Source organism: Natator depressus, chromosome 1 (genome assembly GCF_965152275.1).
Source record: "Natator depressus isolate rNatDep1 chromosome 1, rNatDep2.hap1, whole genome shotgun sequence".
NCBI lineage: Eukaryota > Metazoa > Chordata > Testudines > Cheloniidae > Natator > Natator depressus.
Genome location: NC_134234.1, coordinates 159848366 through 159863751, shown reverse-complemented (window position 1 = coordinate 159863751; position 15386 = coordinate 159848366). Strand labels below are relative to the sequence as shown.

General features: G+C 44.3%; 1 protein-coding gene across 3 annotated transcripts in view; it reads right to left on the bottom strand.

Moving 5' to 3' along the window:
- The window catches only part of HLCS (holocarboxylase synthetase), a 216137-nt gene extending 201022 nt beyond the window's left edge, over positions 1-15115 (bottom strand). Inside the window, exon 1 of one of the 3 annotated variants that reach the window (XM_074970152.1) lies at positions 15101-15115. The gene's annotated coding sequence lies outside the window, so the exon portion shown is untranslated. Of the gene's footprint in view, positions 1-6211; positions 6408-10809; positions 10948-15100 lie in introns of those variants that run through there. The other 2 variants (XM_074970147.1, XM_074970150.1) reach the window with 2 other exon arrangements.
- Between the last annotated feature and the right edge of the window lie 271 nt (positions 15116-15386).

The window sequence follows — 15386 nt, the reverse complement described above, 5'->3', positions numbered from 1 at the left end:
GTTGGTAGGGTCCCATCATCAGGATGACTGGAACCAGAATGGAACAGAAGGAAGTATGATGGCAGCCCTAAAGTATAGGGAAATCATCATGGAATTACTGTACAATTTGCACTGTACAATTTTGTCTGCCAGGTACTCCCAGATATTTTAAGAATAAAGTTGCAGCCTAATTAAAACCACATCCAGTCTCCCTGTCCTTCTTCTAGCATAGCCGGACAATATGGCTTGCTCTTTTTATATCAACACATCATTAAAAATCGCCAAACATTTTCCTGATGTGTCAATACTACACTGTATCCTCTCTTTCTACATCACATGATTTCAGGTGCAAAAAATATTTAAAAATCCTACAACTTATTGAGAGCATGTTTATAAATATTGTAACTACATCCAGCAGCAAGCAATGTAGAAAAATGATTTGAAACATTAGAACACTTAAGCAAACCATCTAATATTTATTATTATTCTACCAAAAACTGTGTTTAAAATTTCTTTGTGGTTGAATTAACTTTATTTTTCAGTTGTATTTACAGAATATATAATTATACAAAACTACACAGACCTTTTTTGGCACTAAACCATACTGGGAGCAAATCAGGTCAAACAAGGTGCTGTGAATCTTCATTAATTTCACATAATAGAGTAAGTGTGAACTTCCCTGACACAGGCCTTAAAGGTGTACAATCAATCTGTATGCAAATGAAAATATTTCAACGTTTTTAATTACTTGTCTAATGAAGAATTAACTGAAGGGACTAGTAATGGGTTATATCACCAAAGCCTGCCTGCTTTACTAAAGCGAGTTGCAGAGTCAATACAACTACTCTTTAAAGTCAACAAGGATTGGCTTATAAAGCTTTTCATTATCTTAAGCACCTGGTTTGATAAAGGTCAGAAGTAATCTTGAGAAGCTGCCATTTATGACCTTATGATATCTTGTATTAAGGAAACTATTGATCACAGTTCAGAGCCCAGTAGACAATCAACCCCATCACGGAAAGCCTCAGAGGAGTCAAAGGTAGGAGGATTGAACTACCCTCACCATAAGGTTCAGGACTATGTAGAGAACTCCATATTGCTGCTGCCTATGATGTAACTATTGGAGAGAGGATAGTGACCAATGGGTCACATCACCAGCACTTAAAAATCATGTAGAAAAAAACCCAAGTGATTAGATTGCAAAGAGCTTTCTCTTTAAGAGTGTTAAGTAATCCAATTTGAATCCATTCTAAAAAGAGTACATTTAGAAATATTCATTTGAAAATTTGAGGGCTATAACAATGCAATCAGGTTTGAGGGCCCACCGTACAGACATGGGTAGAAATAGTCCCATGCCCTGAAGAACTGACAAGCTAATTAAAAGTCATAACTCTTTTGGAACTCTTAACTCAAAAATGGCAAGTAACTTTTAAAAACATTTTTTATAAGAAAAATACTTCTCTGGAAGGCTGAGACCAAATTTCTGAACCTCTTAAAATTATAAATGCAAAAACGAGAAGCTTATAACACAGCCATCTTTAATATTTAAGTACAGAAGAGCATCTGTGTTTCCAAAAACCAAACCAAAGAGGGGACAAAAATGACACTGTTTAAGAGAAGCTTAATGTATGGTGCAAGTAAATCCAGAATAATCTTGTGAATCAACAGACATAACTCCCACCACCTCTAGTCAACTGGAGAATACACTTTCTTGGAACCTGAACCAACTATATCAAACTTTCCTGAGATTCTGTTGCCATGGTTTTTGAAAGAGAAAAACTCAAGTATTAAGGCATCTGTTCACAACTAAGGGAGCAGAGAAACAGACTGTTCTATGGACCAACTCAGTCAATATTTGGCAGCCTTTTCATGGTTTACTGAAAACATTTCCTCTTGACCCATGTAATTTGAGGAAAGCTTTTCTGCTTCCTGAGAAAAGTACTTCATGCTGGAAAGGCATAACAAGTGGGGTCCCACAGGGATCGGTTCTGTTCAATATCCTCATTGATTTAGAACAGGGATCAGCAACCTTTGGCCAGCGGCCCGCCAGGGTAACCGCCTGGCAGGTTGGGCCAGTTTGTTTACCTGCCACGTCTACAGGTTCGGCCGATCACAGCTCCCACTGGCGGTGGTCCGCCGCTCCAGGCCAATGGGGGTTGCGGGAAGCCGCGGCTAGCACATCCCTCGGCCCACGCTATTTCTCGCAGTCCCCATTGGCCTGCAGCAGCGAACCGCGGCCAGTGGGAGCCGTGATCAGCCAAACCTGCAGACGCAGCAGGTAAACAAATCGGCCCACCAGGGGGCTTCCCCTGGTGGGCCGCATGCCAAAGGTTGCTGATCCCTGATTTAGATAATGGTATAGAGACAATGGCATATTATCACCTAGGGTGGCAAATTGCAGGGGCGGCAAATTTATAATAGCAGCATTTTTGTAATCGCGGCATTTTTGCACAAGCCCACTGGCCATCGGATGCCTGTATCATCGTTTGTTCATAATTGTAACTGCCCACCAAACTGAAGCATCAGTGACGCCGCGATTCTACCAATCATAGCGGGTATCGAAACCACCAATGACGGCACGACGCCATTTAGTGAACATACTTGCGACTATCCTAAACATTAATAATATGACCCGAAGGAAGAAATTAATTAGTTCTCAGTTTAAAAAAATGCTATACAAAAGGAAGGGAAAAAGAAATGATAGCAAAAATGTGCAAAATAGATTCCTTTGTTGTATCCGTTAGTGCCGTTCACAAGTTCATGTGGCGGCGGCAATTATTTCAGGGCGTAGGTGCGGCAAAATCATTAACCCACCACTGCATAGAGAGCACACTTATAAAGTTCGCGGACGATACCAAGCTGGGAAGGGTTGCAAGTGCTTTGGAAAATAGGATTAAAATTCAAAATGATCTGGACAAACTGGAGAAATGGTCTGAAGTAAATAGGATGAACTTCAGTAAGGAGAAATGCAAAGTACTCCACTTAGGAAGGAACAATCAGTTGCACAGATACAAAATGGGAACTGACTGCCTAGGACAGAGTACTGTGGAAAGGGATCTGGGGGTCATAGTGGATTACAAGCTAAATATGAGTCAACAGTGTAACGCTGTTGCAAAAAAAGCAAACATCATTCGGGGATGTATTAGCAGGAGTACTGTAAGCAAGACACGAGAAGTAATTCTTCCACTCTACTCCGCGCTGATTAGGCCTCAACTGGAGTATTGTGTCCAGTTCTGGGTGCCACATTTCAGGAAAGATGTAGATAAATTGGAGAAAGTCCAGAGAAGAGCAACAAAAATGATTAAAGGTCTAGAAAACATTACCTATGAGGGAAGACTGAAAAAATTGGGTTTGTTTAGTCTGGAGAAAAGACAGAGGGGACATGATAACAGTTTTCAAGTACGTAAAAGGTTTTTACAAGGAGGGGGGAGAAAAACTGTTCTTCTTAACCTCTGAGGATAGGAAAAGAAGCAATGGGCTTAAATTGCAGAAAGGGAAGTTTAGGTTGGACATTAATAAAAACTTCCTAACTGTCAGAGCGGTTAAGCACTGGAATAAATTGCCTAGGGAGGTGGTGGAATCTCCATCATTGGGGATTTTTAAGAGCAGGTTGGACAAACACCTGTCAGGGATAGTCTAGATAATACTTAGTCCTGGCTTTGAGTGCAGGGGACTGGACTAGATGACCTCTCAAGGTCCCTTCCAGTTCTATAATTCTGCCTAATCAATAGTATGCTTCATAAACACTTCAATTACATTCCTTTTTAAATGGTCGGTGACAATAGCAGTCACAGCACCTGAAGTGATCATCCAAGTACAGAGAACCATTTGAATGCTACTAAAAAGGAGAGATTAAGAAACATTCCTTTCCACACACATATATAATATTCAGTATCATAAACAGGATATATAACCACTACACAAACTATTTTAAACATTTTTATATATCTATATCAAAGCAGACAATCATCATTAATGGCTAAAGGGACACTTCACATTTTAAATCATTTTAATATGCAATACAGAAATAGGTTTACAAAAAATAATTTTAGAAACCCACTTTTAAAACCAATTTGCTATTTGCAATTCTCAGCTTGAACAGTGAATGTCAAAAATTTACTTTCAGTATTATTTATAAGTAAGTGTCACATAAGTTTTAGTGCTGCACTATTTGCATTTCAAATAAAAACCCTTTGTCTTCACTTTCAACACCCTTCATGACCTATCCCTCCCTCAACCTATCATTCATAGATTATGAACCTCCCTATCTTCTCATTTACTATTGTTGTCAACTCCCACCTCTCTGATCAGCCCATGATGCCAGCCTCCAATGTCCGCTTGTTAAATTTTCTAACAAGCACCTTCGCACTTTCTCCCATGTTCCCCTCACACTATGGAGAAGCTGCCCATAAATATCCGCAAAGCTACATCATTATCCTCCTTTAAACCCTCTATTTCTGCGATGCCTACAAAAAACTTAATAATTAGGCTGCTGGTGTGGTGAGGCTGACCAATAGCATCAAATTATTTGCCTGTACTTTCCTGTCATCTCTTGTCTTATACTTAGATTATAAACTCTGTGTGGCAGGGATACTCTTTTTATTCTGTGTTTGTGAAGAACCTACCTCAATGGGGTCTGGTCCTTTACCAGGACTCCTAGGCCCTAAGACAAAACAAATAACAAAAATCTCGCGAGAAATAGAAATGTTTTAAAATAAGCCTTTTGAATGTCAGTAAAAAGTTATCAAAAACATTTCTATTAACTTTTAAATTTATAAAAACTTGCTTTGACATAATTTAAACATGGGCCCAAATTTAAGTCATAAAGGCAATCCAATAAAAGCAAAGAACATCAAAGACAGACATAAACCTTAGCTACTGTGAGGTAAGGTAACTGAGGCAACTTCCCATTGTGCTTGGTATATTACATTTCCTTAATTAAGGTTTTTCCTTATTTTGTTGCTTTGGGTGTTAAATATCTTTCTTTGGATTAGTTTTTGTTGTATAAATTCTCTGAATTTTTAAAAGTGATTTCTTACCTAACATTGTGTACAGTAATTTTATCTAATTGTAACATCAGGACATATCTAAGCATGCAATTATAAAATTTAACACAACCATTCCACCAGCCTAACCTAGCCTACTAGATGAATTTTTCTACGTATAGTGCATGGACAGATTCTGCAAAATCTAACTTTCATTTAAAAACAAAAAATATTCAAGCCCTTATGCTGCAAAGAAAACCCTCCAAAACTGAACTGAGCTAAAACCAAGGCACTACCATCGTTTGAATCTGCAAACTAAGGCCATGTCTACACTTACAAGCTTACAGTGACACAGCTGTACCGATACGGATGTGGCGCTATAAGGCTATGTCCACTCTGTGCATCTTATGTCTCCCGCCAACAGAGCACTGTCCACCCCAGCCCTTTTCATCAGTAAAACTTTTTTCACACCCTTGACTGACAAAAGTTTTACCAATGAAAGTGCAGTGTAGATACAGCTTAAGAGCACCAATGTAGCCACGTTACGCTGACAGGAGAGAGTCTCCTACCAACATAGTACTGTGCACATAAGCTCTTATGCTGGCAAAATTTATGTTGCTCAGGGGTGTTTTTTTCACACCCCTGTGCAACAAAATTTTTGCCAACGTAAGTGCTTGTATAGACTATGGCTCAGAAATGTGAACTCTCCCTTCTCCCATTTATGTCAATGGGAGGTGAACCCTTAAGCCCACTGAGGGAATTTAAATACGGGTATCAACTCTTCCATTGCTGATTGTTTTAGGAAATGGATCACGAGTGAAGCTATTGCAGGAAATAAACTGCAGAGGCAAAAACAGAGGATGCAAAACAGAGACAGGCAGACAGAGTGAGAAAAAGGCAGAAATAATGCTGGTCCTAAAGGCGGGCATATTTTCCCCACTGAGTGATGCTGAAAGTGACAATAAGGCACTGAACAAATGAATGCTTAAAAGTTTAGTTACTACATAAAAGCCATATTCTACTCCTCAGTTTTTGTGAAATCCTCCCATCGTTATGAGCTGGAGCAGCACTTTGGATTGAGTAGCATGTAGTCCTAAATTTACAGGATGACCAACCACAGACCTCAACTCAAAGTAGAAATCCAGACTTCTCCACCGAATGAATTAGACACACCTAACTTCAAGTCTTAAACCTCTTAACACTTAGCAAGCACAAGTATAGACACTTTTAAACTAAGAAGGCACTACCTGCCTAAGTAACTGCTCCCTTCATATCCTTCACCCACTTGTCTGTAGCTTCTTCGATTATGGCCCACCTATACCAGGAGCCTCGCTCTGACATCGTTCACCATGCCGCCACCCTCTCCTTCTTACAGTATACTTCTGTTAGGCCTATAGGTCCCAAGTACCTACCTGAAAGGAAAGAAGCACAAAAAACATCAGAAAACCCCTCTCAACATTCAAAACAAAGCAAAACAAAAGGAGTAGCATTAACAACATAGAGACTAAAATTAAACCACTTAAATGGCTTTAACTTATATTCCTGTCCCATCTATCTTCTCTGTAATGTATTAAACTAAGGTCCTTACTGCATGGATCTTGCCTTCCTACCTGTCTGTAAAGTGCCTAGCACACTTTTAGCACTGTATAAGTAAGGCTAAGATTTTGTCACAGATATTCTTCGTAAAGTCACAGACAGGTCATGGGCAAAAAAGAAAAAAATTCATGGAAGCCGTGACCTGTCCATGACTTTTAATAAAAATATCCCTGACACAATGGGGATGTACATGTCCCCACACTGCCTGAAGTGGGGCAGCTGCGCAGGGGCTAGGAGCCGCCTGCAGCAGCTGGGGGCTGCGGAATACCTCTGCCACCTGCAGCTCCAGGGGTCCCACGCTGCCTGTGGGGGCCAGGAGCTATGGAATGCCCCCGCCTCCTGTGTCAGCTGGGAGCTGTGGGGTACCCCCACCACCAGCAGCTCCAGGGGCCCACGAAGGCCAGGAACTCGGGGGTTCCCCCATGGCCACAGCAGCTGGGAGGTGCCCCTGAAGGGGCGGGGAGCTATAGGATATCCCTGCCGTCCACAGCTGCGGGGGCCTGTGAAAGCTGGGAGCTCAGGGGTTCCCCTGCTGCCCCCGATGGCCAGGAGCTCAGGGACTGCCCCACTACCAGCAGCTCCAGGGGCCCCCACCACCCGCGGCAGCCAGGAGTTCAGGGGGGTCCCCCAGCACTCGAGGCGGCTGGGAGCTCCCTGCCCCCCACAGGAAGTGGGGGGATCCTGCAGCTCCCTGCTCCCACAGGCTGAAGTCACGGAGGTCACTGGAAGTCACAGATTCCGTGACCTCCCTGTCTAAATCGTAGCCTTGTGTATAAATAATTAAACATAACTTTGTAAAATGCAACAATTCAATTTTTCCATCAAAATTTCAGGCTAACTACTCCTATTGTAAACTTACCATCAACTTTTAGTAGTTAAAATGTTAAAAATGTGTCTGAAATGAACTGATTTCAGTCCAATTCCCAATGAACGAGTGTCCGTGTCACATTTAATCACTAAAAGCCATTGTTTGGCTTCACAGCTTGCAGACTCTGCAAACAATTACATTTTGAAATGACATGGAAACAACTGCCACTAGAGATAGCCACCACAAGATCAAAATTGGGGCAGTTGAGGAAAATTTGTTTTGTTTGTTTGTTGTGGTTATAGGGGTCTTCAACCCTTATAGATATTAAGCCAGCATCTTTCAAGGATAGTTAATTTAATTTAGAAATATAAAAGATTTCAAAAATGTCATTTAAACCATAAAGATTTCTTCTTAATATGACTGACACAAAACTACCTAAATTTGTCACAGAAAGCTTTCCCTTCAATACACATACATTTCCCTGAAATGTTAGAAAACAAGAATCAAATAAAGGAAAAATGTATTGTGTTCAACGTTTTGGAATGGGGGATGCACTGAGGATGCCAGGTATACTTCTTCCACATCCCCAGAGTTCGGGGAAAGAAATAGGATATTTATAAATAAAATTTAGCACTTATATACGGTGCTGAAGAACCATTAACTGAGCCGCACAAAACCTAATCCAGGGGTTTCAAACTCAAATGACCAGGAGGGCCAAATGAGGACTAGTACATTGGCCTGAGGGCTGTATCACTGATCCCTGCTCTGCTGCCCCGGCCCCGCCCCCACTCCACCCCTTCCATGAGGCCCTGCCCCTGCCCCACCTCTTCCCAGCCCCCATTCCAACCCCTTCCCCAAAATCCCCACCCCAACGCCACCCCCTCAGGGTGCAGGAGGGGTGCAGCAGGTGGCTCAGGGCAGGGGGTTGGTGTGCAGGAGGAGTGCGGGGTGCGGCAGGGGGCTCAGAGCAGGGGGTTGGGATGCAGGAGGGGTGATGCAGGGGGTTCAAGGGGCGGGCTCCGGCATGCACCAGGGTTAGGGCAGGCTCCCCGCCTGTCTGCCCTGCCCCCGCACCACTCCGGGAAGTGGCGGGAACCTGGCAGGGTGACACAGGGGTCTGTGTGTTGCCCTGGCTGTGCCTCCAGGCATCGCTCCCCGCAGCTCCCATTGGCTGGGAACGGGGAACCATGGCCAATGGGAGCTTCGGGGCGGTGCCTGGAGGCATGGCCAGGGCAACAAACAGACCCCTGTGCTCCCCCTCCCCCAGGTCCTGGCTACTTCCCAGAGCAGCGCAGGCAGGCGGGGAGCCTACCCTTGCCCCCAGCACGCGCCGGGCCAGCCTGGAGCTGCTCTAGGTAAATGCTGGGGGGGAGTGGGGAGCTAGCGGGCCACAGAAAATAACCCCACAGGCCATGTGTTTGAGACCCCTGACCTAGCCCAATATGGGCTAGTTAAGTATTCTTTCAGTTTTACAGCTAGAGGGATCCCGGAGCTTGACCAAATTCAAACTAAGAATCAGCGTTAAAGCCAGGAACAGACTTCAGGAGTTCCTGGCTCTCAGACTCATGCTCAAAATATGGAGTTGGGGAGCTGAACCACAGTTCAAAGAAAGCTTCCTCACACTAAAGGCAAGTTGTAGCAAGGTGCCTCACAACACTGAGAAGTATCAAACTTTGCACTTGTCTTTACTGAATTTCATCTTATTGATTCAGACCAATACCCCAATTTTTCAAGATTACATCACAACCTCCTTTATCCAATCTAACTGGGACCGAGGCCAGATTGGATCATCATAAATTGAGGTAATCTGGAGAATGTGAAAGTGCGAGGCTGCTGCACCATCTAGCGGCCACAGAAGTGATCATCCGCTTCTGGACTGGTGCATGCTGGTTGTTCGTTTAATACAGAGAAGCGGATAATGGACAGTCGGATAAATGGGGTTCTATTGTATCTGAATTTTAACCCTGTGCTCTGAAGTGCTTGCAACAACCCCTTCCCCCAAGATTAGTATCCTCTGCAGTTTTGTAAGCATATTCTCCATTACATTATGAACTTTAATGAAAACATTGACTAATACCAGACCCAGGACAAATCCCGGAATGAACCCACTACATATAGCCTTCCAGTGTGACAGCAAACTTTTGATAACTACTTTGAATACAGTTTTGCAATCTGTTGTCCATCCACTCTGTCGTAATTTCATTTAGGTCACATTTCCCTAATTTGCTCATGAGAATGTGATCTGGACTTTATCGAAAGCACATCTACACTAGGGTTTTAACACACTAGCACACAACACAAGTTATGTTTTAACATACGTTAATTAGTTGAAGTAACCCTTAATCTTGTGTCTGTGGTTTACCTTGACCAGTTAATAGTTTGCCTTGTCTGAACTAAAATGTTAACACATTCAATGCACACAGATTAAAAACACATCTTTTCCCCTAGCATAGATATGGCCTAACATGGGCTAAACTGGTCTGGTTAAAACCCAGGGTCCCCACTAGGCTTTAACTCAACCACAGTAGTAGGTGTTCATGTGTAACTATACACTAGACCGTAGTCACTAATGTGTTCTATTTACATCTTGATGAGAGACTGCAAGGTCTTTGAAACAGAGATAGTCTTTAGCCTTTTGTTTATACAGCACCAAACTTATTGATGACTCTTAGAATTATATTGTTGTATGCAGCTTAGTTGCAGCCATGTCGGTCCCAGAATATTAGAAAGAAAAGGTGGGTGAAGTAATATCTTTTACTAACAAACATCTGTTGGAGACAGAGACCTGAAGAAGAGCTCCGAGTGGCTTGAAAGCTCGTCTGTCTAACCAACAGAAGTTGGTTTGATAACAGATATTACCTCACCCACCTTTGTCTCTGTTAGAATTACAGCAGCTGCAGCTATGAGACTGATGCTCTATCCTGGATATTTATGGCCCTATGTCCTATTTCTGAGAAGCCCAGGAGCAGGGATATTATCTTTGGATTCAGATGACTAGAAAGTTAACACAGAGCTTCCCTTCATTCTATTGTCGGCTTGAGGTTAACTCCAGTTTTGGCCCTAACCTTACTCCCCTCCACACACAAAAATCCCCAGCTCGAGTTAAGCAGTGCTTTACAAGAGCCAGGCGAGGGCGTGAGGCAGAGGGACTAATACAGCAATGGGGATGCAGCTGCTGAGTTTACAGTGTCCCAGCTGCTAATCCAAGGCCTGTGCTCCCGGGCAGCGTGGCTGTTCTCACCCCCAGCTAGGCTGGCCCAAGCCGAGTTATCCACTCCACCGACCTCCCTGTCACAGCCAGGACAAGCCCAGGGTGACCCCCCAGCTCTCCCCAAACACCCCCCCCACAGGCCTGGCCCCATCTATACCCCACCCACAACAGGCCCCGCCTCTCCACCCCAGGCCTGGACGCCCACGCAGGAGGCCGGGCGCGGCGGGTACCTGCGGGGTCTCCTCAGTGAAGAAGACCTTGTCCCCTAGCCGGAGGCAGACGGGCTCCTCGCCCAGCCCGGGCGACCCCTGCCTGCGCCGCCGCCGCTGGGGAGGGGGGCAGCCCGCGCCGCCGCCGCGGCAGCAGCCGAAGACGAAGGCGCAGCGCGCGCGGTGCAGGCGGCGCACGGTGCGTCGGATGAGCCCGGCCCAGCCGGCCCCCCAGCGCGCCCAGAGGTACAGGTAGCACAGCGTGATCAGCATGGCCGGCGGCGCCCCGCTCCGGCTCGTTCCCGATTGGCTGCCCTGCCCCCTCCCACCCTCGGCGGAGAGAGAGAGGCGTTCGCCGGTTGGCTAATTTAACTGCGGCTCTGATTGGCTGCCCCAAAGGAAGCGGCTGCTGATTGGTTGGTGCCTTCACGCCCGCTCCCCTCTGGCGCGCGGAGCGGCAGCGAAACAGCTGGTTCGGGCGCCGCTTGTGGTGCCGCTGCCCCGCCCCGCGGCTAGTGGGAGCCTCCTGCCCCTGCCCCCGCCCCCAGTCTTTTCCGAGGCGCCAGCCAATTCCGCTCCCGCGGGAGGCGGGGGGGAGCGACAGCTGTTGTCCGCCCCACGCTCGTATGAACTGATTTCACCCTCAAGGTGGATTAAGGTACATTTCAGCTGCCGTGTAAGCACAGGTGTGGTCGTCCCGTTTTTGTTCCATAGCTGAAAAAATAAATCCTGCAAAAAATGCGAAGTGGAAGTACGGGTCTAGCACGCCCGAAGGGGGCCTTAAGGAAAGTAGTACAGTAACAGCCATTCATAGAATCATAGATCAGAGTTGGAAGGGACCTCAGGAGGTCATATAGTCCAACCCCCTGCTCAAAGCAGGACCAATCCCCAACTAAATCATCCCAGCCAGGGCTCTGTCAAGCCTGACCTTAAAAATATCTAAGGAAGGAGATTCCACCACCTCCCTAGGTAACGCATTCCAGTGTTTCACCACCTTCCTAGTGAAAAAGTTTTTCCTAATATCCAACCTAAACTAAATTAATTTGGGGCCACTAGGAGAAGGAATTAAATTCAAGGGATTCTCAAACTTCATTTCAGAGTAACAGCCGTGTTAGTCTGTATTTGCAAAAAGAAAAGGAGGACTTGTGGCACCTTAGAAACTAACCAATTTATTTGAGCATGAGCTTTCGTGCGCTACAGCTCACTTCATCAGTATGCATCCGATGAAGTGAGCTGTAGCTCACGAGAGCTCATGCTCAAATAAATTGGTTAGTCTCTAAGGTGCCACAAGTACTCCTTTTCTTCAAACTTCATTGCACTGTGATCCCCTTCTGACAACAAAAATTACTACAGGACCCCAGGAGGGAGGACCAAAGCCTGAGCCCACCCAAGTCCCACTGCCCCAGGAGCAGGGAGTATAAAGCCCAAGCCCAGTGGAGCCAAAGCTGAAGCCCAGGGGAGGAGCCTGTAACCTGAGCCCCACCATCCAGGGCTGAAGCCCTTGGGCTTCAGCTTTGGCCCCATGCCGTGGGGCTCAGGCTTCAGCCCCTGACCCCAGCAAGTCTAACACCAATCCTGGTGACCCCTTTAAAACAGGGTTATGAGCCACTTTGGGGTCCCAACCCCCAGTTTGAGAAACGCTGACCTATTCTAATATGACTGTTTATTTTCACTATTTTGTGTATTTCATTCTGACCAAAAGCAAACAAACCCAGAACTATAAACATTATTGGGAGACCAAGTTGGAAAAATATTCAAGCCTCCTTTCAATACAAAAGGCTACTATAGTGTTTTAAAAGCAAATCCTAAAAAAAAGTCTTTGTTTAGGATTTAGGCTTTACCAGAGGCATGAGATTTTGATTGCAGAATCTGGATTTTAAGACCCAACCTGATTCTACAAGCAGATCCATATAAATGGACCACTAAACTTCTGTGGAACCCCACTGGCTTCAATGGAGCTCTGAGTGGATGCAGGGTTTGTCCACATGGAGTTTATTGCAGGACTGAAAGGATAGGCCTAGATCCTGTGAACACTTGTACATATACTCACTTTTATACTTGTAAGAAGTCCTGTTAAATTCATTGGGACAGGAAGTTTACAGGCATGAAGTTAGGCATGTGTGCAACTATATGTGAGATGCCTTAGTTTGCAAGTTCTCCAGCCCAGGTGAATGGTGACTATATCTTTACTGGATTTATGAGGCACTAACCACCTCTCTGGGCACTTTACTTAAGTTTATTTTTAATGTATCAAGGAAATTTGAACAGGTCAATAATAGTGATTTGTTTCAGTCCTGTCTTTATTCAGTGATTTCCTCCCCAGATCATAGGAAAAAGAGGAACAAAAGCAAATATACAGTGAAAAGAAACCGATAAATCTGACGGAATAAAGACTATGAGTGGCAACATGAGTAACTCCCGTCATGCTAAATGCCACATCACTGCTGCTATTGATACTGAATTGAGGACACAAAGTATAGGACAAAATTAATATGAACCTACGTGCACAAGTGTAATGGGCTTCCATTCACTGCTAGGGCACTTCTTCCTAGTTGTTCTGGGGATTAGCTTTTTCCAGGTCCAACACCCCCTTCTGCCACTTGCTGTGTGTTCTGCTGCCTCTCTGCGAGACCCTGGGTGCTCTCCCTTTGTGGTTTAGCCCTCCACCCAAGTCACTATTTGATTTCCTCCTTCCAGGATATTAATGTCTTTCCATAGAAATTGCCTCCACCATTCTTCTCATTCACTGCCCAGATGATGCCACTTGCACAGGAACCCAGGCCCACTCTCTACTTCAGGTTCTATCTCAGGGACCTTCTAATCAGCAGCCAAGGTCTGCACTATCTTAAACCTTACTACCCTTTCCCCAAGCTTTTTCCCCCTACATCCTCTCCTCAAAGTTTCTTTCCTTCCCTCTCTTTCTAATATCCAGAAAGTGACTGCAGGCTCCCTGGCTGCAGCCTTTTTCTGTTGCCAGCTTTCTGGCTTTATACCAGCCTCACTGGTTCCTTCTCAGCTGGGCTCCATCATCAATCCAGGGTTACTTAAGCCACAGTTGAGGGGAAATGTGTGGCCTACCTGGTTAATTGGCCCCTTTTCAGCTTCATTAATCCTTCCTAGGCTGGTATGGGGGTGAACTCCCCATCACAACAAGCCAAGTGATGTTTGATGCTAAAATAACGCTACAAGCCTGTAGAGGAAAACTGTTTTAATGCACAGGTTGCTCATAAGCAGAATTGAAAAGGACAACATTTAGTCCTACTGCTTATCTGATACGATGTCAGGGATGACATAACTAATGCTTGAATTCAAACAGAAAGTGGTGGTATGCTTCCCTTTCTACCTATTATAGCCTAGATTGGCTCGATGTTTCTCTGTCAGGTACTTATTGCTGTAGTATCTGAGCATCTTATATTTTGTTCTCACTACATACTTAGTAGGGTATTATCCCTATTTGATAGAAGGGACATTTAGATACAGGGAGATTAAGTGACTTGCCAAAGACCTTGGGCAGAGTTAGAAATTGAACCCAAATCTCTAAAGTCCCACCATCTTAGCCATCTTTCCCTCTCTTGATATGAGGCCCCTCCACTCCTAATTTTTTCTCCCAACTTTTACATTTTTCCTCCATTTCTCCTCAACTCTAGTTGTGATACATACAGCAAGTATATCAAATGATTCACCATTAATGAATGGTTCATGACTACTAGTTTGCTCCTTCCATATCAAGTAAACATAAGGGGTATTTCAGACCTGTTCTTTCTCAGTCCCTTCACCATTGCAACCACGGAGGTTGGATAAGGTGTGATCATATGGATCACTGCAGCTACCTGGATAACACCATTACTATAAGTATGACATTTTATATCAACCATAAACACTAACATCTCCAGAAAGTGGATTCTATTTTACAAACATTCCTTCTTCCAGGCAACTGAGGGAGAGAGAAAGGAATGATTTGACTTCTGCTTTCAGTAAGGATGTGCTATCACTATTCTGATATACAATATTGTGTGTTGGTACAGGGGATTTAATGGCTCAGCACAGTGATAGATTAGAGTATAACCTTTAGGTCCGTGCAGCACAGATGTAAATAAAACACTTGCCTACATGTATATTATGCATGTCTAGAGTTAGAATAGAAGATTGAGTTCTATTGTCTAAGTCAGTTTTAACTCAAGTCTTATTTGCTGTCACTGGTGTTATATAGCAACTTATATACTCAAGCACAATAAAATAATGTATTCTGTATTTTATAGCTAAAGTACTTACCAAGTATGAGATCTTACATGGTACTCAGATTGACTCTTACCTTGCTAAAAATGGATACAACAATGACACTTGGCCCTATCCCAGTATGCATCATTATTCCTTAAAGGAACAGCATCTCCATCATCATAGACTTTACATCTAGCTAAAGATCCAATAGTCTTTTTTAGGCCAACCACTAGAGGGCAAAACAATCAAACTGATAAGCCTGATTTCACATAGCAGAGGGTTGCAATACATATAAGTCAGTTTGCTTCACTGAATGAAAGTGCAGGATGGCTGTTGTGGGAAGGTAGCATGGGTGAGGAAAGCTGCATGACCCCAAATCT